At 42.2% G+C, this 27,921-nt stretch overlaps 1 protein-coding gene across 3 annotated transcripts in view; it reads left to right on the forward strand.

The window, feature by feature from the left end:
* The first annotated feature begins 21,302 nt into the window (after positions 1-21,302).
* The window catches only part of SPIN1 (spindlin 1), a 49,117-nt gene continuing 42,498 nt past the window's right edge, over positions 21,303-27,921 (forward strand). Inside the window, exon 1 of one of the 3 annotated variants that reach the window (XM_050329670.1) lies at positions 21,303-21,371. The gene's annotated coding sequence lies outside the window, so the exon portion shown is untranslated. Of the gene's footprint in view, positions 21,372-21,450; positions 21,588-22,292; positions 22,544-27,921 lie in introns of those variants that run through there. The other 2 variants (XM_050329669.1, XM_050329668.1) reach the window with 2 other exon arrangements.

Below are 27,921 nucleotides of genomic sequence, written 5' to 3' on the forward strand. Positions count from 1 at the left end.
GTTCCCTGCCTGCCCTAGCCCACCTTGCTACCTCTAGGGGTTTATTGACAACACCACTCAGCCTGAAAGGGGCACAAGGGAAGGAGATTTTGCCCAGCCTTTCTCTACCTTCTCTTTCAGGCCTGGTAGTGGAATCTTTGGGGACTTGGAGTTCTTCCTAACTGCCAAAGATTCTATATTCTTGATGATGATTCTTCCATATTTATTCACTACAGTCTATCCAGTGTTTAGAGACAGGGTGAGGATGTCTTTGGGAAGCTACCCCAAGATCTGCCCCAGAGAGTAGGGATGGTGTCCAGAGACCTGCCCTAGGGATTTGGGACAACCCCCAACAGCCTGCTCCAGACAAGAGCCATCCTGACTGGATGGGGATGTGGGAGAAGACAGGCCAACTTTTGAACATTCTGCCCCAATAGTTTGGAATCTCCACCCTGACCAAACACAGATCCCTAGTGAGATAGCAGAGTGCCGGAGGGAAAACCGCTCTATCCGTTCCAGAGGGGGCCAGCTCCTTGCAATGTGCTGGACCCCGGCCAATGCTTACTGCACAGAGGTCTTCACTGTACAGCACCACCTACACTCAGAGGGGAAGGGAAACAGTGCAGCAGGAAACAAACCAGCAGACACCACAGCCACCCAGCCTCCTCCAGCCAGACCAACAGCCACAGCCAGCAGCAGCCGCCCCCGCGCAAAAGAGAGGGCACAAAACTCCGCTGGTGCAGAACCAGGGAGAGATCAGGGCCCAGAATCATCACCGAGGCCCTGACCTCGGACGTGCTGTGTAATCTGTGGACAGACCCCAGTCAATGACCAGATGGGCCCACCAGGATTTGGTTGCTCCGAATTCGGGATGCCATCCTGGAGGGCACTCCGTGAAGGACACCTGGTCTGTCAGCATCAGAGGCTCTGTCAGTCGAGCTGGGCCTGCCCAACCAGAACTACTTCACAGTGTACATGGACAGAAAGTCCCCGTGGTGCACCTGAGACGTGTGTGAGGGAAACCAGTTTGGATTAGTCCTGCCTCAAGTAAAGGCAAACCCATCCCTGGGATTGCCTTGGCTCAAGGACAGCGTTTTACTTGGCGGGTAAAGCAGACAGATGGAGAAAAATGGCGCATGCACCATGAGTATTTTTGGGTAAAACTGTCTGTGACATTGTACATATATACCTGTAAGTTAATATATAGAGATGTATATAATTGAAAGGTGTTCATCAGGGCTTATTTGCAAAAAGCCAAAAAATAAAAAGGGCAATACAGGGGTGGGTAATGACCTGGGTCTCTCTCTCTTTACTGGAGAAACCAGGGGTACTGAATAGACATCTTATTGAATGTGATCAGAACTACAGTGCTGGATTGCTAAACGGCACCTGTCCTGATGCAAGTTCTTCTTTTGAACCTGACCAGACCTCCAGTGTTAAATTGGGTATAACTAGAAATTAAGCCCAGCCGCACACTCAGGCCCTCTGATCTCAGAAGACCAGCTGGAACACAAGGGGGTTTATTTTCTGCTAAATTCCCATACCCTTAATGTGATACCAGGTTCTTAATTTACTGTCTTTGAAATACGTGTAAGTTGACCTAAATATTAATTGTAAAATAGTAATAGTATTTAGATTAGACCACACAGTATTGCTGTGTTTGGCAAGTTAAATACCCAAGTGAATAAATAGTTAAATGTTGTGTACTTTTCCTTTACATCATGTTTTTTTCCAAGCACAGTAGTAGAAAACCTCAAAATCATGTATTTTTTGTATTCAAAAATATATAATTTTCTAGAATCCTGTCAGGAACAGCTATATTCTAGACGTAATTTTTGATCTTATTATTTATGACATTAAAAGTGACCTCCACAATAAGGTTGACCATTATTTCCAAAGTAGATGTAACTGTACCTAAGTAGAGATGAATATGTCTTGGAGAAAATACTTGCAAATTGTGCAGATCAGCCTTCAAAATTATGTTCAGTGTCTAAAAGCTAATTAACAGTTCATTCATTACAAATAAACAGGGCTAATCCAATCCAAGAAAAAGGTATGTCTCATTTTGTCACCACCTTGAATTCATCTCTTAGGCATCCTATCCAGAGTGAACTGATCATAGTTAGGTCAAGTTACTTTAGTGTTTTTTGCAGTACTACATGCTGCTACAAATATCTGCTGAGGGATAGGAGAATTTGTTCTCTCTCTTGAATTCAGCACAGTGTCATAAAGGACACATTAGTGAACATGTATTTATTCAAAATATTGACCAAAAAGATCTTTTTTTCTACTTCATTTCATGCAGGTTTGGAGCCAAACGAACCAGATAACACAGCTGCTGTCAAAAGGAATGGTCCAGCCATTTATTTTTTTCTTACCTCCTCCTCCCCCCTCTTCTCAGTAAGTGGACCCAAATAAAAACCCCTATTTTGTATTTTACATAGATACGTTTTCAATGCAAAGGCAGCTCCAAATCCCCACACAACTTCCTTGTCACGAGAGCCAACACAGGGTAATCAGTAGGAGTGAACATCAAAAGGGCAAAGAGGATGGGACCAGTTGGCAACAGCACAGCTTCAGCTTGATTTGAACCAGTCCTGAAGCAGCCCCTGAGAATGAAAGATGTGAATAGGATACTTCCCACTCTTTCTTTGCTTCCTCTCAAGCTCAGAGTAATTTTTGACTGCCTAGCAAAGTGGCAGCCTGTAGACTTGTCATATCTACCGAGTTTACAGATAGCCTGTGGACACCCTGAGTGTAGAAGTTCTGCGATTTCACTAGTCATGAACTTTGGTTGTTGTGCAAACACTTTTCTCTTCTTGAGAAAACGGAGTATAAACTCAATCCAAACACCTCCTCAGTCCTTCCCACTGCATTTTTACTGAGTAATTTACTGTGATTATTATGTTCTTTATCATGTTATCTTTAGACAACTGCTGTATACAAATATGAAACTCAAGTAGCAGTATCAAGACCTTGTTTTTCAAATAAACCAAACTTGTCAGACCTCTCCATATTATAGCTACACTGTTCCTTAGAATTCCTCTCATCTTGATGACTGATTCAGGAAATTAACTCTCCACAATTCAATAACAATGCAAGACTAGAATTATTTTACTTTGACAAAGAGGAGCAAAAAATAACTGTGAACTGACACAATTATTTCTCATTAGTACAGTTATAAGAGTAGTTCTCCATTCTAGGGTTAAGATTACTTTCCTGCAACATACCCACTCATTGGCAATATTATTCAGTTTTGCAGATTGAGAACTATTAATTATTAAAAGATATGTTGATATAAAACTTGCATTAGTTTGAAAAGGAGGTAGAGTTTCAGTGTGCCAGCCATGGGAATAGTATATCTTCCACTGCTGTTGGGGTGAAAATCCAGTAAACCTGGGCAGACACTTGTGCATCAATTTGATCTGTGCAACAACGAGGATTTTTTGCAGTTTTTGCAGTGAGGGCTGTTACAGGACACCAATAATGATGTTGTCTGTGCCAATATCCATTTTTTAGAAAACCTTTGCAAGATGTAGCTTTGATCTGCTGCTAATGGAAGGGGTTGGATACTATATAACTCATAAAGCATCCTGTTTATTAACCTGGGATAGATTACAAATGGCATGCAAATGAAGGTAAGTTTAGGAGACAGAGATGTATTTGAGGATTTTGTTTTTAAAGCTGTTGCCAAAGAGAGGATCTCTTATCAGTAATTTAGAATCATAGAATCATTTAGGTTGCAAAAGATCTTTAAGACCACGAAGCTCAAGCATTAATGTAACATTGAGAAGTCCACCACAAAGCCATGTCCCTCACTGACACATGTACATGTCTTTTAAACAGCTCCAGGGATAGTGGCTCAACCACTTTCCCAGGCAGCCCATTCTAGTGCTTGATAACCCTTTCAGGGATGAAATTTTTCTTAATATCCAATCTAAACATTCCGTGGCACAACTTGAGGCCATTTCCTCTTGTCCTGTCGCCTGTTACCTACCAGAAGGCATTGACCACCACACCCTTACAAGCTCTTTTCAGAGAGCGATAAAATCTCCCCTTGGCCTCCTTTTCTCCAGGGTAAACAATGCCAGCTCCCTCAGCTGCTCCTCACTGGAACTGTGCTGCAAGCACATCACCAGCTCCATTGCCCTTCTCTGGATACTCTCCAGCACCTCACTGTCCTTTTTGCAGTGTGGGACCGAGAACTGGACACAGGGTTTGAGGGTGTGGCCTCACCAGTGCTGAGCACAGAGGAATAACAACTTCCCTGGTCCTGCTCTCCACACTGTTTCTGAGACAAGCCAGGATGCTACTGGTCTTCTTGGCCACCCAGGCACAACTGCTGGTTCACGTTCAGCCAGCTGTCCACCAGCACCCCCAGGTCCTTTTCCACTGCACTATTTTCCAGATGCTCTGCCCCTGGACTGTATCACTGCACGGGGTTATTGTGACCCAAGGGCAGGACCTGTCACTTCATCTTGTTGAATTGGCCTCAGCCCTCTGATCCAGCCTGCTCTGATCCTCTGCAGAGCCTTCCCACCCTCCAGCAGATCAACACTCCCACCCAACTCAGTCTTACCTGGGAAATGACTGAGGGCGCACTCAATTCCAGATCACAGTGTCAATAAGGCTTATGTTTCTATACCTTGCAAAGGGCATGTCCACCCCATCCATGAGCAGCAAGCTTCTCCAGGACAGTGGCCTGAGAAACAGTGTCAAAGGCTTTACTAAAGTCTGGGTGGACAACATCCACAGCCTTTCCCTCATCTTGTCATAGAACAAGGTCACCTTAGCCTTGTACTTCGTTCTTCTCAAGTCAAAGTTCTCTCCTGATATAACTGTGACTTCCAGAATGTATAAACTACCTCCTAAATCACCTCAGCTTATTACATAGGTATTAGTGCATTAGTTATATACATGTATTTATACATATGTAAACTAAATAGGTATGATACAAATACCATATACTGTTAAGTGTATCAGTTCATGCTAGATAATATAGCTATTTCAAACGTGCTGTGAAGTTCAACAAGTCTTTAGATGGTATAGGTATAGTTTGTCTTTGTCTAGGGTAACTGGAAGTAAGAGGACCAGACACTGGAAGAGTACCTGAGAAAAGACCTGAGACTTTCTGAAAGCAAGAGTCAGAAGATAGCTTAAAAAAAAAAAAAAAAAAAGGGGGGGGGGCAAAAAACCCTCTTTTTGCCTTACACAGATTGTTAACTTCTTGTTGATAATGTCCATTATGTACTTATATGTATATTTAGATATGTATATAATATACATATTATAATATATATATTATCTACATATAATTGTATGTAAATAATAAGAAGATAAAAGGTATTGGGATGATGTTTCTCTTTCACTAAACTCTCTTCTTCAGAGGTGTTCATCTGCAAGTGCCCCAAGTCTTCTTTAGAATTTATTCTTGCAATTTCAGTACAGCTGTTGGAGTTACCTCCCTAATAGGCTGACTCACTCGCCCAAATTTCTCAGACACACAGAACTACCAGTTTCATCTGTTGCTGCAAGTAAAGAACATTACCAGGCTGAGGCAAGTTCCTCTCCTTGTTTCTCAGGCCACAGTAGGTTTGCAAGGCAGGAATGCATTCCTCCACTGTTATTTGTGATACCATTGACTGAAGAAATGTAAATATTCAGCTACTGAGATTAAACTGAAGTAAAATAATATCTCTGGTGTAAACTAGCTATCTTCCAAATTAGGAAAGTCATATGTTCATCTCAAGACTCCACCAGGAGTTTCCCACCTTCCTCTTCTAACACCACCACAGCTGTTTTGTAATGTTAAGTGAATTCAAAGTAGTTTTTCCTGCAGTATCACAAACTTGTTTTCTCCATCACTTAATTATTTGAAAGTGTGATCTTTGTTTAACAGTGTTAGTTGTATAACATACTGTAATTCTGGCATGCTCTGGTTGAGAGGTGAAGAGCGAAGAGTGCAAACTTTCAGGATCTTTGCTTTATAGGACCTTTCAACTTTGGCAGTGGGTATTTGGGAGACTGTGGTACTCACTTTTTGCACCTGATGAATAAATTCCCTGTTTAAATTTGTTATATCGTTCCTAATACCCTTTATATTGGAGAGTCCTTGTTTTTTATATCTTATTGTATAATACTTATTATTACAATAAGTAATCTCTTATTGTTGTAAGACTCTCTTATTGTATTAATACTGCACACAGAATAGCTCTTTTTGTACATCCCCTTCTGAATCACTCTAACCAGTAGTTCTCACTTTGACAAATCCATGTGAATACCCATTTATTCATGGAAATGGATTTGTTCATTACCATGTTTCCAAAGGTGGTGGCTTTATGCTCTCCAATTTACATTCTTTATATGGAAAAGTGTATGATTTTTCAATGTAAACATACACATGAATAGCTCCTGTATACTACCATGTGGCCTAATTTACTCATAATACCATCCAAGTTTTAAGAAACAGCAATCAGAGGGAGGAGTGAGTGTAGAATAAAACAGCAGAGCCATAGTAGTTTTTAATCTATCAAGAACATTTTCCCTTAAGCATACAGGCCACTGGCTGCATCGCTTCCACACACACTTCGCTTTTTCTTTTCATTCATCCCATTTAACCAGCAAAACAAACAGCTGTAGATTCAACCAGGTTATTGCTGATAGAAAGCTCTAGGAGGTCACACCACCGTGTAAAACATGAGTGCATCTTACACCTCAAATATCAACATCAAGGTAGTGTAGACACAACATTTAGTCTGGAAAGGCTTTACAAAGAAAAAACAAAGAAGTTTTACCTCGTTTGCTCTACAGTAAAAACCTCTAAACTGTGCTGTCTCTAAAGTAATAGTGTCAGTTTGGTCATTTGAAACCTGAACTTTTAAATGTCCTACAATACATAATTGTAAAGCTTATTCCCTTTGCTAGATTTGCTGTTGGTGTGAGAGAGGGAAAGAGGGAGACCCACAGCAGTCCATCCAAGAACCATTACGGACAATGGTAAGTTACCACTCCTAATAAATAACAGAGATTCATGAAATTGGCTCTCTCTTACATGGAACACCAGAAGGCAGGCGAGAGGTGGATATAGGATCTTTTGGTCCTGCTCTCAGTCTGACAGACATTTCACAGACAAAATCAGTGGTTCTGAATGTCCCAGTATGGAAGAAAGTGGTGACAACAACATCCCCAAAGAAGTTATTTTTTTCATTAAATATTCCTGGAGCACAAATGAGCATCAACTCCACCCACCCCCAGATTTGGAAGAGTAGAGCACTTTCTAGGCAAGCTGTAAGGCCCCAGCCCCAGAGCAACAAGCTAACTGGGAGTTTTATTTCTAAAAATATATAAGGCTCCAGAAATACGCCCACCAGATTTTTGAAAAGCGCTCAGTTCTTCAATACCTTGAGGTCGTGTAAAGAGAAGGTGGTGTACATGTTTTGTCAGGCGATACTTTCACTGATATGTGGGAGAAAATAAGAGATCTTGGCAAAAGGTTAAAGGGGTGACATACAACCAAAACAAAGCACTCCGCAAGGATACAACTCGGCACACGGCAACCCACGCAATTTAGCAAAATCGAACCCACCGGTTTTTAGTTACCCAAAATATTACGAAAAGAAATTCAGAGAAGGAGTAAAGAAAGAGAGAAGAATAAGAGAAAAATAGCTACCACCAGAGAGTCCTGTACAAGTCCAGCTTCCACACTGTGAGGGAGGTCTCAAGTGAGAGACCAGGGTGCTGTTTTCAGGTGCTCTGGCCCTCTGTGGCCACCTCTTGAGTTGGCTCAGACCCAATAATTAACATAATAATACAGTGTCTCACAGTAAGCCACTTGAAAAGATCGGAAAGGCATTGCGCATGACCACTGTAAATCTGTTTCCAGTGTTTAAACATGCAACAGATGCACTCTGCAGGCAATTCTGCAGTTCTCATACACTAGTCATCCAGGCTGCGGGAGACAGAATTATGTGGCTTCCTCCTGCCTGACTTACACGGATTTGGCACTGCAAAATAATCCAGGATACACAGAAGGATAGGCTCTCAGGTCTCAGACTGTTGGGATACAGTCTGGACCCAGTAAAATGCTTTTAAGGTTTCCCTGCTTGGATGTACTCAGTGGCCTTCAAATCTGTTCACTCAAGTCTTACTGTACTCTTCTCCATTATCAGGCAGACCTGCTTATTTGATGCTTGGAAGCTTCTTATCCATTAAGTCTCTGTGTGTGTGTGGGTATGTGTGTCTGTACGTAAAAAGCATTTATTTTCAAGTTGATACTCTGGAGACATTACAATCCAGTTTTACTACCAGCATACATTCTTCTTTTCTCTAAGGTAACAGGTATATCATGTAATACTGAAGATAACAAAAAAGTCTTTAAATCAGAAAAGTGGGCTCTCTCCCTTTAAATAATGTTTCATTCCTTTCTTCCATCCCATGCTCATTACTGTGATGCATTAATTAAACAATTAAAAATATTAATCACTATACTAGTGCAGAACTAAGTGTCAATTTACCGGTTGTTTTCTGCTCCTTTCACTCTAGAGATGTGTGATCAATTCACATTTCTTTCACTGAATCTTAACCAATAGAGGAGCACCACAGAAATTTAAACCTTCCTGCACTGATGGGAACAGGTGTGTAATAAAAATCTGAAATTATTCAGGCCTGTGTGAGAATTGCCTGACTTGATGTATTTACTAAGACCTGTTTATCCCAGAATTACAATGATTTTGAAGTCAAGGACTTAGGGAGAATATAATTCCTTCTACGTAACTATTTAAAATTATAGGTTCTGGATGACATTCACAAGTAATTGCAAACTCTTACTAGTTTGGTTACTGTGCCTTCAATAAGCCTGTGCAATGACTTTGAAATTATATGTCACTAGTAACGACATTAGTTACTTTAACATAAGCAAATTAACTGCATTAGCCCTGTATCTTTAAAAAATGCCTGCATAATTAATTGTATTAGTTCCTATTTCCCTCTGTATCTCATGATCCTTGATCAGTTGAGGTGAACCCAAGATCTCAGTTTCATGTAGCTCAGAGCAGAAGAATGAAACTGGTTCCTACACTCAAAAATACAAATCTTCCCCTCTTCCCCCAAGAAGGGAAGATTCAGCTTTTCCCATCAACCAGTGTGGTTACCTATAGTAGGATGCCTACTCCTGCTTGCTCCCAGAGCCTGCTGATGTGAACACTTTCCTAGAAGGCTGCAGAAGACAGGGACAGCTGTCTACAGAAGCTAAAGTTACATCTTGTTTGTATTTATGGGAGGAGCCCAGTTTAATCCTCTGAAATATTTCTGGATATTTAGCACACATTAGCTAATTACAGTACAGATAACAGCTTTCGTGTCTTCTTACAGTTCTTTTTTCAACATTAGCACCGCTTTGAGTTTACTAAAAATTGTGACATTCCCCTGATATCTCTTGATTTAGAGGGAAATAATGCTTCTGTCTCATGCTCTTATATGAGCAGTTTTCAGAAGTTGTTTGAGAAAGCTCAGAATTGCTCCACAGTGAAGGACACTCAGCCCTGATGCAGGATGAAGACATTAAATAACTAGGATTTTCTTAGCAGGATAGCATGGAAATCCTTAACTGGATCACAGAGAATCATTATGTTGGAAAAGACCTCTGAAGGTCACATAGACCAATTAACTGCTCGAAGCAGAGTCAGCTTCAGAGTTGGGATGGGGTTGCTCAGGGACTTGTCCAGGTTTGAAAATGTCTGAAGATGGAACTTCCACTGTCTCTGGGCAGCTCATTCCAGGGTCTGATCCCTTTATGAGGAACAAGCTGTTGTGTACATTGAGCCAGAATTTTCCCTGCTGTCTCCTGTCCTTTTGCTGTGCACCTCTCAGAAATGTTTGGATGATTAAGACCATAGCCCACCCATTCACATTGAAGAAAACTGCTTAGAAGCATAAATTTAGGTATCACATAATTAAAACAAAGCACATACAGATGAAAAAAAAAAAAAAAAACCAACAAAAGACTATCCTTGTGAAGGAAAAGAACAGGTGCCCTGTAAATCATGTTGAATTTACCTCACCTGCCAAAAGTGACTCTCCATAACATAGTTGTTCCTCCATATTTTGCATTTCCATTATGAACAGCTAAAGCAAATCTTCAAAGCTGGTTACACTGCAATACACTGGCATAAGTAACTAGAAAACTCATTGCAGCCCTTATCTAGATAGGATAGATAGGCATCTTGTAGCTAGATTATGGGATCTACCTCCGTCTCTGATCAAATGAGAGAATTTTAACACCACATTCCTTTTTTGCTCATTCAGCACCCCATTTTTAATACTGTTGTTGGTTAGACAAATTTTATTAGTAATAATGCTAGATTATTAATAATCATGCATTTTGTGTTTCAGCTGCACTTTCACTACAATAAAGACTTAAAGGAAGAACCATATGGCAGCTGTGTTCCAGCCAAGTGAAGTAACAGCCATCCTCATAAGAGGCCTTAATTTATTTATTTGTCATCTCATTTCTTTTATCTTCTTTCATTTTTCAACAGTCCCTTTGCTACATAGATCTCTGTACAGAAAATAACGTTGCAGTACTGGTAGCAAAGCTCGAAATGAAGAACAGGTGTTCCTATTTTAAAATTAAATTGATTTCACCCACACTGCCACATCCACGTACTCACAAGCACCAAGAAGTGTGTGTCCAAGAGGTCTGTCATCCGTCAGGCATCAGGTGCCACTTGGTGTGCTGCTGGGTGTCTTTACAGCATTCAGATTTCCTTTGGCTCACAATCTGGGTGTCCTGCAATGATGGACACAGATTTTTTGTTGTTTGTCCTGGTACTTCCACTCAGAGACATTCCCATCAACACCAACCTACACCTTTCTGTTGCATTTCTCTCTGTCCAGCTAAACAAAGAGCCATTTGTCAGGACTTAGCAGGGGCGACACAGACAATTGCTGGCCCCAAACTGCTCCAGGATGTGGGTATGCAGGAATGCCTGCTCATCTGCAGGTAACCTGCAGCAGTCCTGGCACTATTCACAACCACCTGTTGTGCAAATGTCGTGTAGGAGATGCTGAGAAGGTGAGCACAACATGCTAAGACAGAGGTAGTAGTAGCTTCAGCCCCACCCTCTTCCCACACAGGATGCACTTGATGTTGCTACTTGGAAAATCTGTGTTACTTGTCTCCTCTGATCCATGAGTTGTCCACACAAGAAAAAACCATTTATTTCGTACCTACCTGATTAAAAATTGTATCTTTGGATTCTCTGCAACCAGGGGTGACAAAACTTCAGGGATCACCTTCCTCTATTGTGCTACAGTACAAAACAACAATCTCTTAAAACCCAAGATATTCAGATACTATCCTGTTGCAAAGACTGATGATTTCTGTGAGCACTTAAGACTTTGTTACATGGTAAGCTTTTTTTGGGAGGGTTAGTTCTAAACGTCTCCTAATAGCAGGAACTTATACATTATTTTGCTTTCTTAATGGAAGCAAATTCACTTCAGATCAAAAATTAATAGGAAACATTTACCTCAGTATTTTTCAAACAATTTTCTTTCTGTAATGACTTTGCTGATAGGTTGGTTAGCTTATTTCAGATTCACTTGATTCATTAAAAAGTCAAGATAGAACAGTTTGAGTTGACTCTCCTGTATTTTTCAATATTGATTAAATTTCCATGAGGTATTATTTATTTATTTATTATTATTCCCAATCATCATATGATTATATAATATTTATCAATGTAGAAAAGAGTTAAATTGAAACTTTCACAAAAATAAAATTAAAAAAAAAGTGAAATTCTAACTCTGCTCAGACAGGACTATGTTTTCCACAGTGAAACATCTGAATGACAATCATTTGTGTTTGTTTAAAACGTGATAGAATGCTTTATAACCATCTGTATTGTAAGATCTGCAGGGTATAGAAAATAGTATATAACAGTAAACTAATGAACTCTGTATCATGAGATATGTTCCCAGATTACAAATTCATACACTGGATCTGAAACAGCACAGTAAAGTCTTGTCAGTCACTGCTCAGTACATTCCAAAAATACATGTTCATGGAAGACTGAGAGATAATGCATTTTAGAACTATCCACTTACCTGTCAGATGTTCATGTGAATTGTGATTTTAAAAGTATACAGTACATGGAAATACTCAAGATGTTTAAAAGGCACAGGTAATCCACAGAAAAGAATGGAAGAAACTGTCCTGCAATTATAACGAAATCAAAAAAATAGCACATATCGAGCTAAGAACACTCAACTGAATTGTACAGATCAACATCAAAAACTAGACAAAAATCAATGGCCTGCACCACGAGTTCGGCAAACACCAGCAAGGAACAGAGTAAAAGTGAGTGCTAGTAGTGAATATTTGCAGTGAAATTTTAGATTATGCATATAGAGAGAAACATATTACAAAAAAACTTCCTCACTGAAAGGGTAGGTAAGCACTGGAACAGGCTGCCCACAGGAGTGGTGGATGCATCTAAGGGGTGCAGAGATGTGACACAGAGGGACATGGTTTAATGGTGGACTTGGTCAAAATCCAGTATTTTTATTAAATTCAGTTAGGGATTTTTAGTCCCCTTGCATGAATGTTTGCTCCCAGTTTTGGTTTTGATGTTTTGTTTTGTTGGTGTTTTTTTTTTTTGTTTTTGTTTTTTTTTTTTTTGTTTTGTTTTTTTTTTTAATCTCCCCAGAAGGAAATTAAGGCACAAAGGATAGTTATTTTGCAAAAATACTAATGGTTGTAAGTGGGTGTCTCCATCTTTCAGGGACTGGTTCAGTGCTGGTGAGGCAGTGTTTGCTCGCTGTGGCACCACATTGTTTCCACGAAGACATATGATGGATGCAATGGAGTGCATCACATTCTGAGTGCATATATAAAATTCTTACATTTGATGGTTCAGCTGTGGAGGGTACTTAAAAAATAACTGTATGAATTTTCATTTCATATTGCAGTCTATATAGATGGGTTTTTTTCAGTTTTTCTTGCCGTGCTAGAAGTGCTGAGCCCCTCAAACTATATTTTCCTTGCATTAATCTTATTTTGTAAATTTCTTTTCAGGTTCTGTTGCAAATGCAGTGGGTGTAAAATAATTGAGGCTTTTATGCAAGCATATTTTTTAGATGGTTGCTGGTTTTATGAAGGAACTACTAATGCCTGAGTTTAAATGCACCTAGTAGTCCACAGGTTGCTATTTCTGTTCATGTTCATCATCCTACCAGAAGCTTACTGGATAAATATCACTATAAAAACAGCCCAATTTGTATCCTTAGACCATCACAGCTGAGACCATTAAAATACAATAAATCATTCTGCCTAGTTTTGTACAGACTCCAGTATCAGCACAGAACAGAGTAAAGCCTAATTTCCTTTTTACACAACCCATGCACAAGAAATGCATCTGACCTGAGAGTGACATGCCTGTAATTAAAGAAAAAAAAAAAAAGTAGTAATGAAGTTATTACACATAAAAAGTGAATGAACAAATGAAAATAACAAATACAAAGTACATGTTATGGAAAATTGAAACAGAATGAGGCATTATGCTCATAATGTAACTTGAAAATACCTTGTAAGATTTCCTAATTAAACCAACGCTACTGGGAGAAAAATCACACAAGGTCATCTACACAGTATTTTCCATCTTGTATAGAAATACATTTGCCTTTCTTAAAAATAGATCACTATTTCATATTTTTTTCTCTCCTCTCACTACTAAGTCTTTGAAAGAACAGTCTTAGTTGAAAGCTATTAATAAGTTGGGATGACACGCCTTTTTTTCCAAGATTTGTCACATAGGTTTTTTTCCTTCCTGCTGTGTACTTTTTTGATATTATTCTTTGGTTTCCCTGGAAAGTTTTAAAGCACATTACAGAGACAGCACGTGTGTCTCAAATCCTTCTGTACCTCCTCTAAAACAAAAACTCTCAGGATGGAAATGGTGGTCATGCAATTGCAAAAATGAGTTGTTCACTGAGTCTCTCATGTTTCAAAGTCCACATAGAGGAAATAATGAAAGAAAGGTATATTTTGGAACATGTATCTTCCTTGTTGGTCATGCAGATTTTCTCTATCTGCATGGATATTACAAAGGGGAGAAATGCTATACTTTGTCCAGCAAAAGGCTGAGAACTGTTGTTTTTGCGTACACGTGTGTGAAAGTGGGGAGGGAAGATACAAGAGTGAGGGAAGAAGGGTTTAAATTTCTGCAGCGGTAGTATCACCCATTTGGCACTCTCTCTTGCTCTGACCAAAGCAAGTATATGAAGAGGGGGTCTCATCTCACATGGTAGAAATTTTTATCTGTTTTATAAGGTTACTATTGTCAGGTTACTATCTGTGATTCTTCTCTTCAGGCATATTTATTAGACTCTTTCCCCTTCAGTAGCTTATCATTCCTTTAAATGTGGTAATAGATCATTCAGTTATGAAAGGGTTGTAACTACACTGGTAAAAAATATGACTTTTATTAATAGGAAGAAAAAAGTAATCATGAATTGAGACAAGTTATGAAAAAAATAATTAATTTTGCCACAAAGACTTCCCCATCAAACCTCTAAAACCTCAGTTAGTTTTTGCATTTTGCTCAAAATTAAGATTTAGTTTATTTTATACATTTGTTTTCATTTACTTTTTACATACATTTCCATTTGCAATTTACAATTTACAAATTCATTGTAAGCCAGGTCTGAGAAATTAAATACACTGATCAGAATTCACGCTCTCTTCTAGCAGAGGGTAGACACCTCTGACAGATCTTGAATTTCAGTTCAGTATTAGCTGGAGAATCCCTTTAAAGCTGAGCTTTATTCACCACTTCCTAAAGCATGCAAAGATTAATTTTAAGAAAGGTAAGTTTTAAAGTAGATCACCAACATTTGAAGCTTATTGCTGTTTTACTCAAATTGTTAAAAGACAGGTGTTTGCTTCCTGTAGAGAGGATATTACATAAACGCAGCTATGCCCTTCGGTAAACACACTAGAAGGTGGCCTGTGTTTTCCTTAATTTTAAATAACTTCTGCGTCAGCTTTATAAAAATTTGCTTGGAATAGACAGATTTACCAGGGCACCACCTAAAGTTACCCTTTAATAAAGACATTAAGTTCCCTTGCTTAGTACCTTAAAGAAAATTTAAACAACAGGCTGGCTGATCCCAGCATTTAAAGATGTTGATTGGAAACCAGGCCTGGAGGCAAGATGTCATTCCTCCTTCAAACTCACATCAAGCAAAGATTTTCCCACTTGGATTAAGAAGGTTCTGATTCTACCAACAAGTCAACAGAGCCCTGTTTCTTCAGTACTTAAGGTTGATTCTTCTTAGTCTAGGAAAACTGTTGGAAAAGAAAATTTTTCTGGAACTGGAGGGAACCTGGTTCCTACCCAAAGCATTCCAACAGCCTTCAAAGCTTGTGGGAGATTTCAGCCATACTGTGCCCAGGAAACTTAAAGCATTTCATAATTCTAAGAAGTCTTTGTACATCACTATTTTAAAAAAAAACACACTGATAAGTTAGAAGGCAGTTTGCAGGATATTATCAATTAAGCTAAGTTGCATTCTGAGTTCACAGTATGATTGTCTCCAATCTAATTCTTCATGAATCTTAGGGTACAGGAATCCAATTGAAGAGTGTTTCGTGGGTTGTCATGCATTAAAAGTTTCTTGTCTTATGTTATTGTATTAAAAAAGTCATATTATATCATGCTATGCTTGCCAAGCTCTAATGGAAAGCTTTCCAGCCTACTGGAACCTGAAAGCAAGGAGCACCAATGACAGTTCAGCACGTCCACCAGGATTGTGTCAACAACTTGTAACCTGTGCCTTTTTCAGCAGGGATTTTTGAAATGTTCCCCAACCCTCTTTTTTTATTCCCCTGTTCCATAGATGACCAAAAAGGCCACAGTTTTAAAGAAATCCTTCTAAAGGAACTACTCATCCTCCATTCCAAGAAATGTTTCTGCCTCTCTCCCATTAAGAAGAAAATTTAGCACAAAATGTAGTATTTGCTTTTGCTTTTGTCAGCATTTGAGGGCCTCTGTTGCTTACAGACACTTTGCCATGTCACATGAAGTGCTAATTAGTTGTCAGATAGCTGCACACTCCGGGGTTTCTCTGCACAGACATGGCCACCTCCAACTTCCTTGGATAACCTGAATGGACATCAGGCTCCAGGGCTGTGCTCTGGCAATCCACAGATTCACACAGTGTGGATGAAGGAGGAGGTCAGATCCAACGCTGCCAGGGTTACACAGTTTGTTGTGCACAGCCATGCCCACAGGCAGTCAGGCTGTTGGCAATTCAGAAGAAAGAACTAATGGCCTTGATGGGCAGTTAATTTCAAATGCTTCTCCATGGAGTGATCAGTCTCCCATGCCTCAGAGATAATAGCACCTTTGATGGGCATGGAATGGGAATTCATGATCATGCCTTTCTCCTTCCAGCCATGAAAATGGTACCTCCTTCTGTGGACAATTTCCAGTATCCACAGAGAACCTGGAAGAGTGGTTAGCTCATGAAAGCATGGATAGCATCCGAGGATCCTGTCTGTGAGTGTTTTCCAAGGTAACGGCTCTCCCCTTGTTCTCAAGAGAAGAAAATACAACCACTCAGATACAGCCCAGGACTAACAATTTCCCAGTTACAGTTTCTCTTTTAAGCTCTTTCTCCACCACCCCCAGTCCCCAACAACACAATGAAACTACAAGGAATGTCAGCAGTGCGTGCAGGACTGAATGCAGTCCTTGCTCTTAGGATGCAGGTATCCCTCCAGAAATTAAGTCTTTGTTGATTTCACGTGGTCTGATGACTTCAGGATCAATAAGACAACACCAGGTTGCAATCAAGCAGTATTTCGTTCAAGAAGCAGCCACATCCCATTTTTGTTCTATGAGCAGAGAAACAACCCTGTGGTACAGCTGGAAGGCTCGTGAGTCAGGGTGGTAAGAGCAGATGCCAGCAGTGCGCATTGTGATCTGGCTCCCTGGATACTTAGGCACATCTGGACTCAAGAACTGTGTCTGGAATTGGTTCTTATATGTGACGGACTGAGCAGAAGCTTCAGATGAAGTTTATCAGAGAGACCTTCCCATTGAGACAGAGGGGTCATAAAAGGCTCCCTTGCTTTCTAAACTCCTTCTCAGAGATCAGTCTTGGTGTGGCTGGACCCAGTCCTAGTCCCAGACTTATTCAACAACTTATGCCTAAAGGATTGCATAGGTGTAACTGAACCTTTACATGACTTTGTCCTGCAGGATTAAGGATGGCAAATCAAATACATTTATATGAAGTAAATAATTTAATTGACGATAGCATTTAAACTAAAACACTTTATTCAGAATTGTGACTACCAGTATAGTGCTAGATTCATTAAATCAATAATTTCAAAGATAGATTAATAATTATTACATAGAGGTTCATGTTACACACTGTAACATCTCACACTAGAAGGCAAGGGTAACTGAGGTTCTTGTTAATAGATCTCTTGGGGCAGATTAGAGTGAATGGGTATTGAACAATCGGTGTTTACAAGTATATATATATGTAGGGTTTAGTTTAGAACAATTTGATTGCAATGGAAAGTAGGTATGTAGCCATTTGGGTTATTATTATTTGGTAATATAGCAACATAAAAGCATTAAAATAACACCTTAGAAAATATATAAGGAAAAGAAAGAAAGAGAAGGAAAGGATAAGAGTAGATCCACCTGTGAATCCAGCAATGAGACTTGATTGTTGCAACTTAGACATCCACTGGTCTAAGTGATGGTTGCAGTCTTGATCCCTCAAGCTGGGAGAAGCCCATGGAACACAAAATTCAATGGGTTGATATATGTTTGGGTTCAGGTGGAAACGCCCAGGTACCTCCCCTGGGCGAGGGGAGTTTTACACCATCTGTTGTGACACTGTATCAAGGCAGTCCTCTGTGGAAGGCCCCTGAAATGAGTCTGGAGGTGTTTCAATGGGACTTGGATGGTTTGTCACACCTTTAAGACCTGACAGCTGCCTCTCACATCAGCACAACTGAGCCAGCTATGCCCCATAATAGGGGATGATGCCTATGTGAGAATGTAAATGTCCTAACACCTTCCCTGGAGGCTGGAGGAGGGGGGAGGGGTTTCACAAGGGAATCAGTTGTGAATGGGAGGACATTGGCATGACAAAAACCACTATCCCACCTCCAAAGGGTCTGCTTCTTAGTGGCCTTCTCGCTTATCTGGCTTGGAATCCACCACACAGAAACGTCCTCACCCTCGGTTGGGGGGGTGGTGCCAGGCAACAGCCACCTCTGCAAATGGCAGATTGTTTTGAGTGATTGTTTTGAGTGATTAACATTCTAATCACTCACACTCACCCCTGCCAACAATAAAAGGCAAAGTAGCCTTGAGGAAGTCCCCACTCAAGAGAGGAATCTCCACAGGCACTCCTAGAAGGAGTATGTTAGAAGTCCCTGCTGTAAAAAGTGGGACTGGGCTTTCATAGTATAAAGTGATTGACTATCACTAATATGCTTCTAGGCCAGCTGTGTCAGCTCAGCAGCCTTTAGCTCAGAACCTATAGATAAACAACGAGTATCATCATTGTCCACCACATTCTCAGCAGTGTCAGTTTCTGTCAGGACATGTTTTTCACATCCTTAGAATGAGGGATTGATGAGTCAGGCTTGTTTCAGCATTTTTCAACACCAAGAGCAACATGAACCCCTTCCCCCTCCATCACTGATAGCTTTTGCAAAAAGGATGAAGGTTTGAGCTGTTTTGCCCCCTCTTAGGCAAAGCATCCTGACACAGTGGGTGACAGCTCAAACCCACAACAGTGGGGACAAGACTTTTTAGCAGTGTCTGTAGCACCAGAACAACAGGCAATGATTGTAAGCTAGAAGAGTATGGATTCAAAGGAGATAGTAGGAAGAAACTTTTTACAATGAGGGTGATGAAACACTGGCACAAGTTGCCCAGAAAAGTGACAGATGCTCCATCTCTGTGAATATTTGAGTTCAGACCGGACAGGGCTCTGAGCAACCTGATCTAGTTGAAGATATCACTGCTCATTATAGGGGAGCTGGACTAGATGATCTGTGATCTTCCAACACATACACTTCTCTGATTCTATTCCTCTTTTAATTTCAGGAAAATTCAAGCCATGATTGCTTATCTCAACAGCTGTCTTGTCTCAACAGTGATATGCAAAGCTGGTTATGGATTTTATAACCCTGCTTGGACAGTAGAGCATTATTAAGCTGTGCACTCACCTTTACCAATCCTTGTCCCCTACTTCATGGTTTCTCACAGTCTTTCCCTTTCTCAGAAACATCTTTCTTTCAATTGCAAATGAATCATCTCCCAGAATCTGGCAGACTCTTTTGTCAGAGGAATTACTGGTGATATGGTCCCTTATTGATGAAATTAAAAATGGTGAAAATAGCAAAGAGCTAACTAAAAATATGATTCTTTGTTCTCTTGTTTTGCCAGTAACACTTTTAAGCAAAATATGTATATTTGTACCTTGTTCCCGTACATGTCCCAGTATTTTATTTTCTGTCACAGACTCTGAATTCACGAATTATGTGATCTGTGATTGTAATTTGGGAATCTGGATCTTACCCTGCACATTTGCTACCATTGAACCAAGAAATCCCAAATATTCATCCTTTGAAACAAATCATCCCTTCCCCAACTTGATTTCATTTTTTGGATTCTGAGTGCACATGAGGCTCTTAGCCACAGTGCAAAAGCCCTATGCACTTTACAGGCCCTAATACTTTACAGCTCCCTCAATGAATGGAAGTTTGTCTTATGATGGAATAGAAAAACTCTTGCTGTGTCAATACTCAATACACTTGCCAAGCCTTACTTCAAAAGAGTTACCAGTTAGATTTGTTAAGGCAGACCAGGCCCTAGCTGTTCTCCTGCTTTCACAGTTAAACTAATTTATTTGTCAGAAGATAACATAATCTTACAGATGTTTCCCCTTTTGCTGTCAGCCTGACACTGTGAATGGGTCTTGGAGGTCTACACTTGAATGATTTGACAAATTGATGGCTTAGGATTTGATGACATTGTATCATATTTTCATCAGAACACCTACAGATGATTTTACTTTTTTATTTCCTATGATTAAGTGCTTAGACACAGTTTCATCTGAAAATTTCTGGTATGGCTTACCAAATTTTTTGTGTCTCACTCCGCCTAGATCACGCACACTTCACTAATTAGAAAATACTGCCCATGAGAGTTAAGCAGCTTGCTACTTCTCTCCTAGGTGTCTTGGCATTTAACACTAATGGTTCAGAAGATGACGCTTATCTGTGGTCTGCCAATTGCTGAACAAATCTTGACTACTTGCAGGTTTTCTGTTCAACTGCCCCCTCAGGTGCTGTCTCTCAGCTTGCAGGGAGCACCCCAAGACAGCCCATGACCTCTCAGGTGTTCTCACACCTCCTCGTTTTGTTTCCCTAATGCATAGGTGACAACATCTCTTTACAGGAACCCTTAAAAGTTCTGAAGAAAATCCTCTTTCTCCATCCCAGTAGGGTCGCCTCCCTTGAAATGAGAACACAGTGCAGTGCAAAATGCTGTCGCTCGCATTGTTTACAAAGCACTTTGCCAGCTCAGGTGAAATGGATGTCGGCTTTCTGGCACCCACACCACGCTCCTGGGCTGCTGCTTCAGCCCCAAGCCTGCCCGGGCCCAGGTGTGTTTGGACAGCGGGGCAAAAGAGGCAGCTCCGAGGCACACCCGATGATCCCTGTGCTGGGAAGGGCTCAGGAAGGAATAACGGAGAGCGGAACCTGGAGGGTTCAGCCCGCCTGACGAGTCAAACCGGCCCAGTCCAGTTGGCTGAGCGATTACACAACCAGAGCTAAACCCAGCACACCGCGCCGCGGGGTCGGCCCGAGTTCAGCGGCTCAGCCATCGCCAGGGGAGCACCACGAAGGGTGCCCCCACAAAGGACCCTCTCGGTGAACTGCGCACTCTCGGGTGACTTCACGGGTGCATCAATCACCTCAGGCCGGGCGGAGCCGCCACAGCGAGCGCTGCCACGGAGCGCCGCCCGCTCCCCCGCGCCTCGCCAGCCCCCCCAGGCGTTTTGCTCCCGATTCCCGTGGCACGCGTGGCTCCCCTTAACTCGGGACGTGTTGTGACTGTGTGCAGACGCGGCCGGCAGCCCCCCCGAGGTGCGGGAGCAGCCGCGGCCCCTCAGGCGGCTCAGCGGGCACGGCCCGGAGCGGGCGGGGCGGGCCCGGCGCCCGCCGCAGTCGGGGCGGCGCAGTGCGCGTGCGCGGAGCCGGGGGAAGGGGGGGGCGGCGCGGGGGAGGAGGGCGGGGCGCGGCCCCGTGTTGTGAGCGGCGCGATGCGGGCGGCTCACTATTTGGCAGGAAGGTGAGCGGGCCTCTGTCCTGGCGCCGGAGCGCGCGTAGGGAGAGGGGGATCCAAATGTGGCAGAGGCGAGCAGGAGGCGGCGGCGGCGGCGGCGGGGCACGGGCGAGGCGAGGGGAGCGGCCGCGCGCGCCGCCGCTGCCGAGGAGCTGAGCGGCGCCGGCCGGGCAGGGGCCGAGCGGCAGCGCCCGCACCCCCGGGCGCCCGCCCCGCCGGCAGGTGAGCGAGCGGGGCGAGGGAGGGGACGGGGGGAGCGCAGCCCGTCGCGCCGCCCTTGGCCTGGCCCGGCCCAGTACCGGGCAGAGCCGGAGGGAGTCGCTGTGGGGGGACCGGCGGTCCCAGCCCGGCCGCGCCTCGCCTCTCCCGGGGCTCCCGCCGCTCATCCCCCGCCCTCCCCGCACGGAAGGCGCGGGGCGGCATCGGGGCCGCGGGGGCCGCGGTGCGGCGTTGCCGCCTGCGCCCTCCCTTCCCCCGCAAGCGCCCCGGCTGCCTGGCAACCCCCCCGCCCTTCCGGGCTCCGCGGCTCTGCCGCCCTCCCCCGGCACGGCCCCGCGCCGCATTCGCCCCGAGGGGAGCGCTGCCCTCCCCCTTCCCCGCTGCGGAGCTATTGTGTGCGGGCCGGGACTGGGGCCCGCCAGGGGCTGCCGGCGGATCAGCGGCCCCCGGGGGAGGCGGAGGCGGGAACGCGGGGCGAGGGGGCCGTGAGGGCGGCGGGGGAGCCGGAGCCGCGGGAGGGTGTGCGCGCCCCGCGCCGCTGCCATCCTTTGTCTGCCGCGCCGCTTTCCCCTCCTCCCTCGCTCCTCTCCTCCCTCCCTCCCCGCGTTCCCCTCTCTCCCTCCCTCCCTCTCTCTCTCTCTCTCCCAGGCTCCAAACGTTGCTGCAGCTGCAGGTTTGTAAATACTGGACCAACACTCACACACACACACACACACAACATGGCTGACGCTCGCCCTGCTCCTCCGCCAGGGTCTCCGCCTTCTCCCTCAGCCTCCGCCGCTTAGCCGCTCCTCCGGGCAGGCTTTTGTTTCTTACCCCCCTCATCGCACATCCCCCCACCCCACCCCCCCAGAAAAAAAAAACGAAAAAAAAAAAACCCAAACCAAAACAAAAAAAAACCAAACAAGGAGGAAAAACAATTCACCCTCCTTATTTGCGCGCATGGCGGGATTTCAAGGGTAAGGATCCTCGGTTTGGGAAGCTTTCTCCTTTCGTTTTGGCCGCTTTAACAACGAAACGAGACGTAAAATCAGCGGCGATTCGGGAACCTGGCAAGGCCTGGGGCGAGGGAGGAAGGGAGGGAAGGAAGGGGGGAACTGGGTGAGCCCCGCTGAGAGAGGCTTGATTGGAATGTGCGTATCTTTTTCTCGGTTTTGGGTGGGGGGAGGTTGGTGCACCAGAGTGCTGGCAGAGATGAAATACTGTGTTACACTTGCAGAATGATCTAGGGCCGTTTCTTTCATTTCAGGACATAGTTCGGTGTAAGGGATCAACTCGGCAACAGTCACATTTAAGAAGACCTGAACTAGTTATGTCAGAATAGGCATTGTGTAGGTAAAACCCGTAGCATAGGCTTTTTGGATTTCTTCGCGTTCCTTGTATCTCCTTGTCAGTATCTTGAACAGCTTGCAAATCATGGGATACAAAACTGGAATTAACACTTGCCAGGTCTTTGTGTTGCTGGTTTTCTGTCATAGATTAATTTGTCCTTGCGATGACAATAGCACGAACCGAAGCTTTTCCTTTATGCTAAAAGGAGCAGGCCTGCTTTTCAGTCTGGGTGGGTTTTTTTTTTTTTTTTGCTTTGGTTTCTTTTTTGATTTGTTTTGGTTTTAATTTTTCCGGGTTTGTGTTTGTTTTTTTTTTTTTCTTGGCTGTAAAAAAGGCATGGCGTCCTGAACTTAAGTGAGCTCCCAAACTAGAAACAAGACAGCATGCTGTTGACCTCTCTAATAGTGCAAGGCAAATGCTCATTTCAGTACCTATCCCCCCCCCCCCAGTTATTCAGAGCACCCCCTTCTGGCTTTGATAAATCTGGTTTGGTTTTTGGTTGGTTTTGGTTTTGTGGTTTTTGTTTTTTTTCTTCTTGTGACGTGAAACCAAAACAACATTTGAAGGTAGTTTGGGCATATCTAAAGTGATCTGCCATTAGACAGTTTTATTTCGAGATTGGAACCTGAGGGTGAATGCTGAAGGTGAAAAGACGTGATGCTTTATATTGCTTTCTAGACATGTTACTGTAACTCGTAGTAGATGTTCCATTTTTCAAAGATTGTATTTAAAGACGTGGTTTTTATTGAATCATATACACATGGATAGCCGTGCTCAAAAGTAGTAAATGTCCTAATGATGCCGTGTTTGTCTACTTTGCTTTAGAAACTTCTAGTGCAGGAGCACTGATATGGTATAATCACACAGCTTTTACTGAGATGGATACTACAATATAGGAATTAAATATAATCTATTAATACTTGTTTCTGCTGCTTTTTCCATCCCCACTGGATGGAATCAACAAACATTGGTTAACCAGAGATGAGGAGAAAATAACATGCAGAGAGTTTACAATAACGTAAAACTTAAGACGTGTCATCCAAGTTACAGGATCATTTTGGAATGTGTATCTACGTCATGGCCCCTGAGCCAAGTGTGCTACTTCTAGATGGAAAAGTCCCAGCAGAAGTCTGTAACCTCGGTAGATTCCTGCAGCAGTCCTTTACTTTTTTTTTTTTTTCTTTTCCTTTTTACGTTTTGCAGCCTGAAGGCAGTATTGGTAAAGCCACTGGAATAGTTTACCACTTGTAGTTAATTAGCCATTCATTATGGTAGCCACCACACTTTGAAATTATTGCTCTCATAGTGAAAATCTGAGGTGTACTGAAGCATTCAGCTCCTCCCTCAGTATAGGCCTTTGCATGCTTAGACCAATTCTTGGGACGAAGAGCAAAATAAACAAAATAAAAATAGGCCATCCACAACAAGTTTAAATAATTGATCACTTAAAAGCAGTCATGTTCAACTCTTGTACATTGTAGTTTTTTTTGCTGTAACTGAATTTTAGTCTGCAGAATTTGGCTCTACTTCATCAGCTTTGTAAGTTGCTTGTCTACAGCATCTTTAGCTTGCCGTTGCGTTCTTCTCTGTGACGCCTGGGAGATCTTTCTTTCTGTCTTGGTTGTGTTGATTTCATCAAAAATCAATATTGTGGGCCCATGAGGAGCACATATGGTTGAAGAACTTGCCAAATCTTTGTGCCTAAGTGAAGACACTCCAGTGTTTCTACCATTGTGAGTAATGCTAGGCTGTGTTTAACCAAATTAAAAAACCTGATACTAGTAAAATCTTTTCAAAAACTGTTTACTTCTACATACTGGCAAATGAGACTGAGGAAAAAGAAGACTGCAAGAAAATCAATTGCAGTGATCAGGTTGCTGGAAGAAGCTAGAAATGAACTAATTTTTTTTAAGAAGACATGCTTTTCAAAGCATCTTCAGTCAAGTAAATCATGACTCAGTGTAGTTTCTAAATATTTACAGAATTATCATTTAAAAAGTTCAGTCCTAAGGGGTAATAAACACTTGTAGTTGATCTCACTCTTCAGTACTTTCTTTGTATTTTCTCAGTCCAGTATTCCATTGACTTTTTACCCTATATGTTTCCTTGCTGTCTATCGGCAGGCTGCAGTCTTTGACATTTTCAGATCTGTAAACATCTAGCTGATGCAAGAGCTGTTTTAGAGTGTGTTTTAATGTAATGCATGATTTGCTTAGCATTTGACAAATTAAAGATTTTTGGTAGGATTCTATTTACTGAAGCAAAACACCATTTTTATTTTTTTTTTTTTCTGAGAATGAAGCCTGTTGCTGTAAACTTCTTATGCTTCCATTTTGGTTTTCCTTGTCTCCTTTCCTTTCTTTCCCCAGGTAATAGAAAGATCAAACTTGACTTCTTGATGGTGTGGTGTGAGATTCTGTTTTTGTCGGTGCCTAAAACTGATTCAGCAAAGAGGTTTAAAAATTACCTTTGAGAGCTGTTCATTGAAGCTGAAACAAAAGAGAGAAAGTTATTTCCTGTTGTATGGTTAGATAGCTTGTTTCTCGTGACAGGTGTGAGAAATTTTTTTGGTTTGCTGTTTTTGTCATTTCCCTTCTCTTACCACGTTCAGAGTTTGGTTATTTTATGATCTGAAGGTGAATGCTGATCTTTCTTCACATGGGTTTTCCTAATGAGTACTTCCCGTATATCAAAATGTCCCACTTGCTATCCAGGTGCTGTCTGGATGTCAACATCCCACGTGCCTTAAAAGAATGGGGAATGTAACTGCTCTTGTCTACGTGTGTAGACTGCTTCCATCCACATCTCTGTGACATGAATGCATGCTGAGATCCTTGAAACAGTTCTGGTAACTGATGTGTATTTGTCTGTGAACAGCTGATTGCAGAGACAAAGGGGCCTCATCACTGATCCACGTCAAACAATGGTGAAATAATTTGAACTAACTGCTTTCAGCGTGTGGTGGTTGCAATAACTTTCTGTTGCCGTGTAAAATGTGAGTCTGCTGGTGGCATACAGAATTCAGGAGGTGAATGCATTTGTCAGGTTGTGGAGTCTGGTTCTAGAAATACAGGTTACGTTCTTCTGTGTCTTTCTTGTAATACATGTTGTGAAACTGCTGTAAATCTGTGCTACATGAGGTCTTGAATGACTGACCTGGAGACTTCACTGTTGTAAGGGTTCCACAAACTGCTGAAATGTATAGAAACAGTTATGATTACCTGTGGTGACTACTAGCCTCAACTATTACCTAACCATATTTAAGTGTTGCAGTTATTGCAAGATGGTTGGAATGTTTTGAAACATTTTTCTGATTTTTTTTTTTTTGTTGAGATCTGCTTGCAGAATAAGTTTTACTGTAATCACTTGCAAGTGGGTTTTTGTAGTGTTTTTGGTAAGACTGTAAAGCTTATAAACCCCATGAAACTAATTTAGTATTAGTTTCATTAGCAAAATTCCTTCCTAGTGTGTCGAACCAAGGCAGCTTAAGTTCGGTGCGTTATCTTGTGGTTTCGGCTGAGATTTTTAAATATGGAAATTTCCGGCATTCAGATAAAATATTTTGTGAGCTGAGTAGCACAGGAGAAGGCATGTTCTAGTATGGTTCCCTGATGACAATGCTGCAAGGTTTAGTTGATAGGCTTTTAAAAATACCTTGACAAAATTAATGTTTGCTGAAATTCAGTGTAGTGCTTAGGTTTCTTGTGGTAGGCAAAGGTTAAGTTCTTAGAATGGACTGGGAAGTATTCCATGTGTTCTTCTGCATATCTGTGACTTACCTCTAGTCTTAACTGTGCACTGTAGAAATGTCTGCAGATTGGACTTTATGAAATTGTCTAGGGATGATAAAAAATAATAAAAACAATGCTTCAAGTGTTGTGTAGGTTGTGTAACTCATATAATTATAGTTGGAAGAGAGTTGGCTGTGTCTGATTCTGGACAGTTGCTTGCCTGTCCTGTCTCATAACCACGTTATGTATTAGACAATGATCTGAACATCACAGTGAAACCAGAATGGGGGCAAACATGTTAGAGATCAATTTACTTACTTCTCAAAACCTTGCTGTTGCAGAGAGCTTTGGATGTAACGACTTTTTTATTTGCTAATTCCCTTCAGAAATTCTTTGCTTTAATGGTGAAAGATGACACACAAATTCATTAATTGTTGTTTTGCTGTCCGGGGAGCTACATATGAAGTATTGTGATGATGAGATTTCGTGAGATAGGATAGGCCAAGACCCATACTCTGACGAGAATATATTCAAAAGGGAGCAAACAGCCTTTCCTACCTGTTGGAGTTGCGGGGGATTTCACTCCTGCCTTCAGTAACACCTGTGTGTACACACCAGTGGCTTGTGTGGAGATAGATGAGACAGATTAATGTTACATCGTGTCACAAGGAATATGTGGCTGTATTAACAGTGGATGAAAAGTCCATGTTCAAATGCTGTAACCTTGGTGGCTGACGAGGGTGAAGTAGGCATTGCATTGCAGGTAGGTTTAGGCTAGAGGCTTGTAGAATGTAATTTACATGGATTTGTTTGAGGCAGGGTTTTTTTTTTTTTAATTTCCTCTTATTTGTAATTTAATTGAAACAGGAAAAGCGATGGTGTGAATAAACATCTTAGTTTTCGGTCGTACTTAGGCCTCAAACCACACTTCTAGGAGACTTTATATTTGGATGGGTGCAGTTAGGAAGCAGGCATCAGCATAAAAGGCAGAGGTGTGGTTGTTCTTGTGTGTGCTCTGCTTATCAGTGGGACAGACTTCTAGAAGGCCTCACCTGCTTTTATGGGGAAGGATATCCTGTCTTTTGCTATCCTGTTTGCTGGAAGATACCACGTTTTTTCCCTTTGCAAATTTATGTTTCTCCGCTACTCTGCTGCTCAGTTAAACAGGCCCAACCTTTTTTTGAGCATCACAGGACAATTTAGTGGTCTGTGCAAATAAGCATGTGCATTTCAAAAGGGAAAAGGGGTGTGGGTTTTCTGGGAGGGTTGTTGTT

The sequence above is a fragment of the Myiozetetes cayanensis genome, unplaced genomic scaffold, assembly GCF_022539395.1.
Source record: "Myiozetetes cayanensis isolate MyiCay16 unplaced genomic scaffold, myiCay2020 scf4, whole genome shotgun sequence".
NCBI lineage: Eukaryota > Metazoa > Chordata > Aves > Passeriformes > Tyrannidae > Myiozetetes > Myiozetetes cayanensis.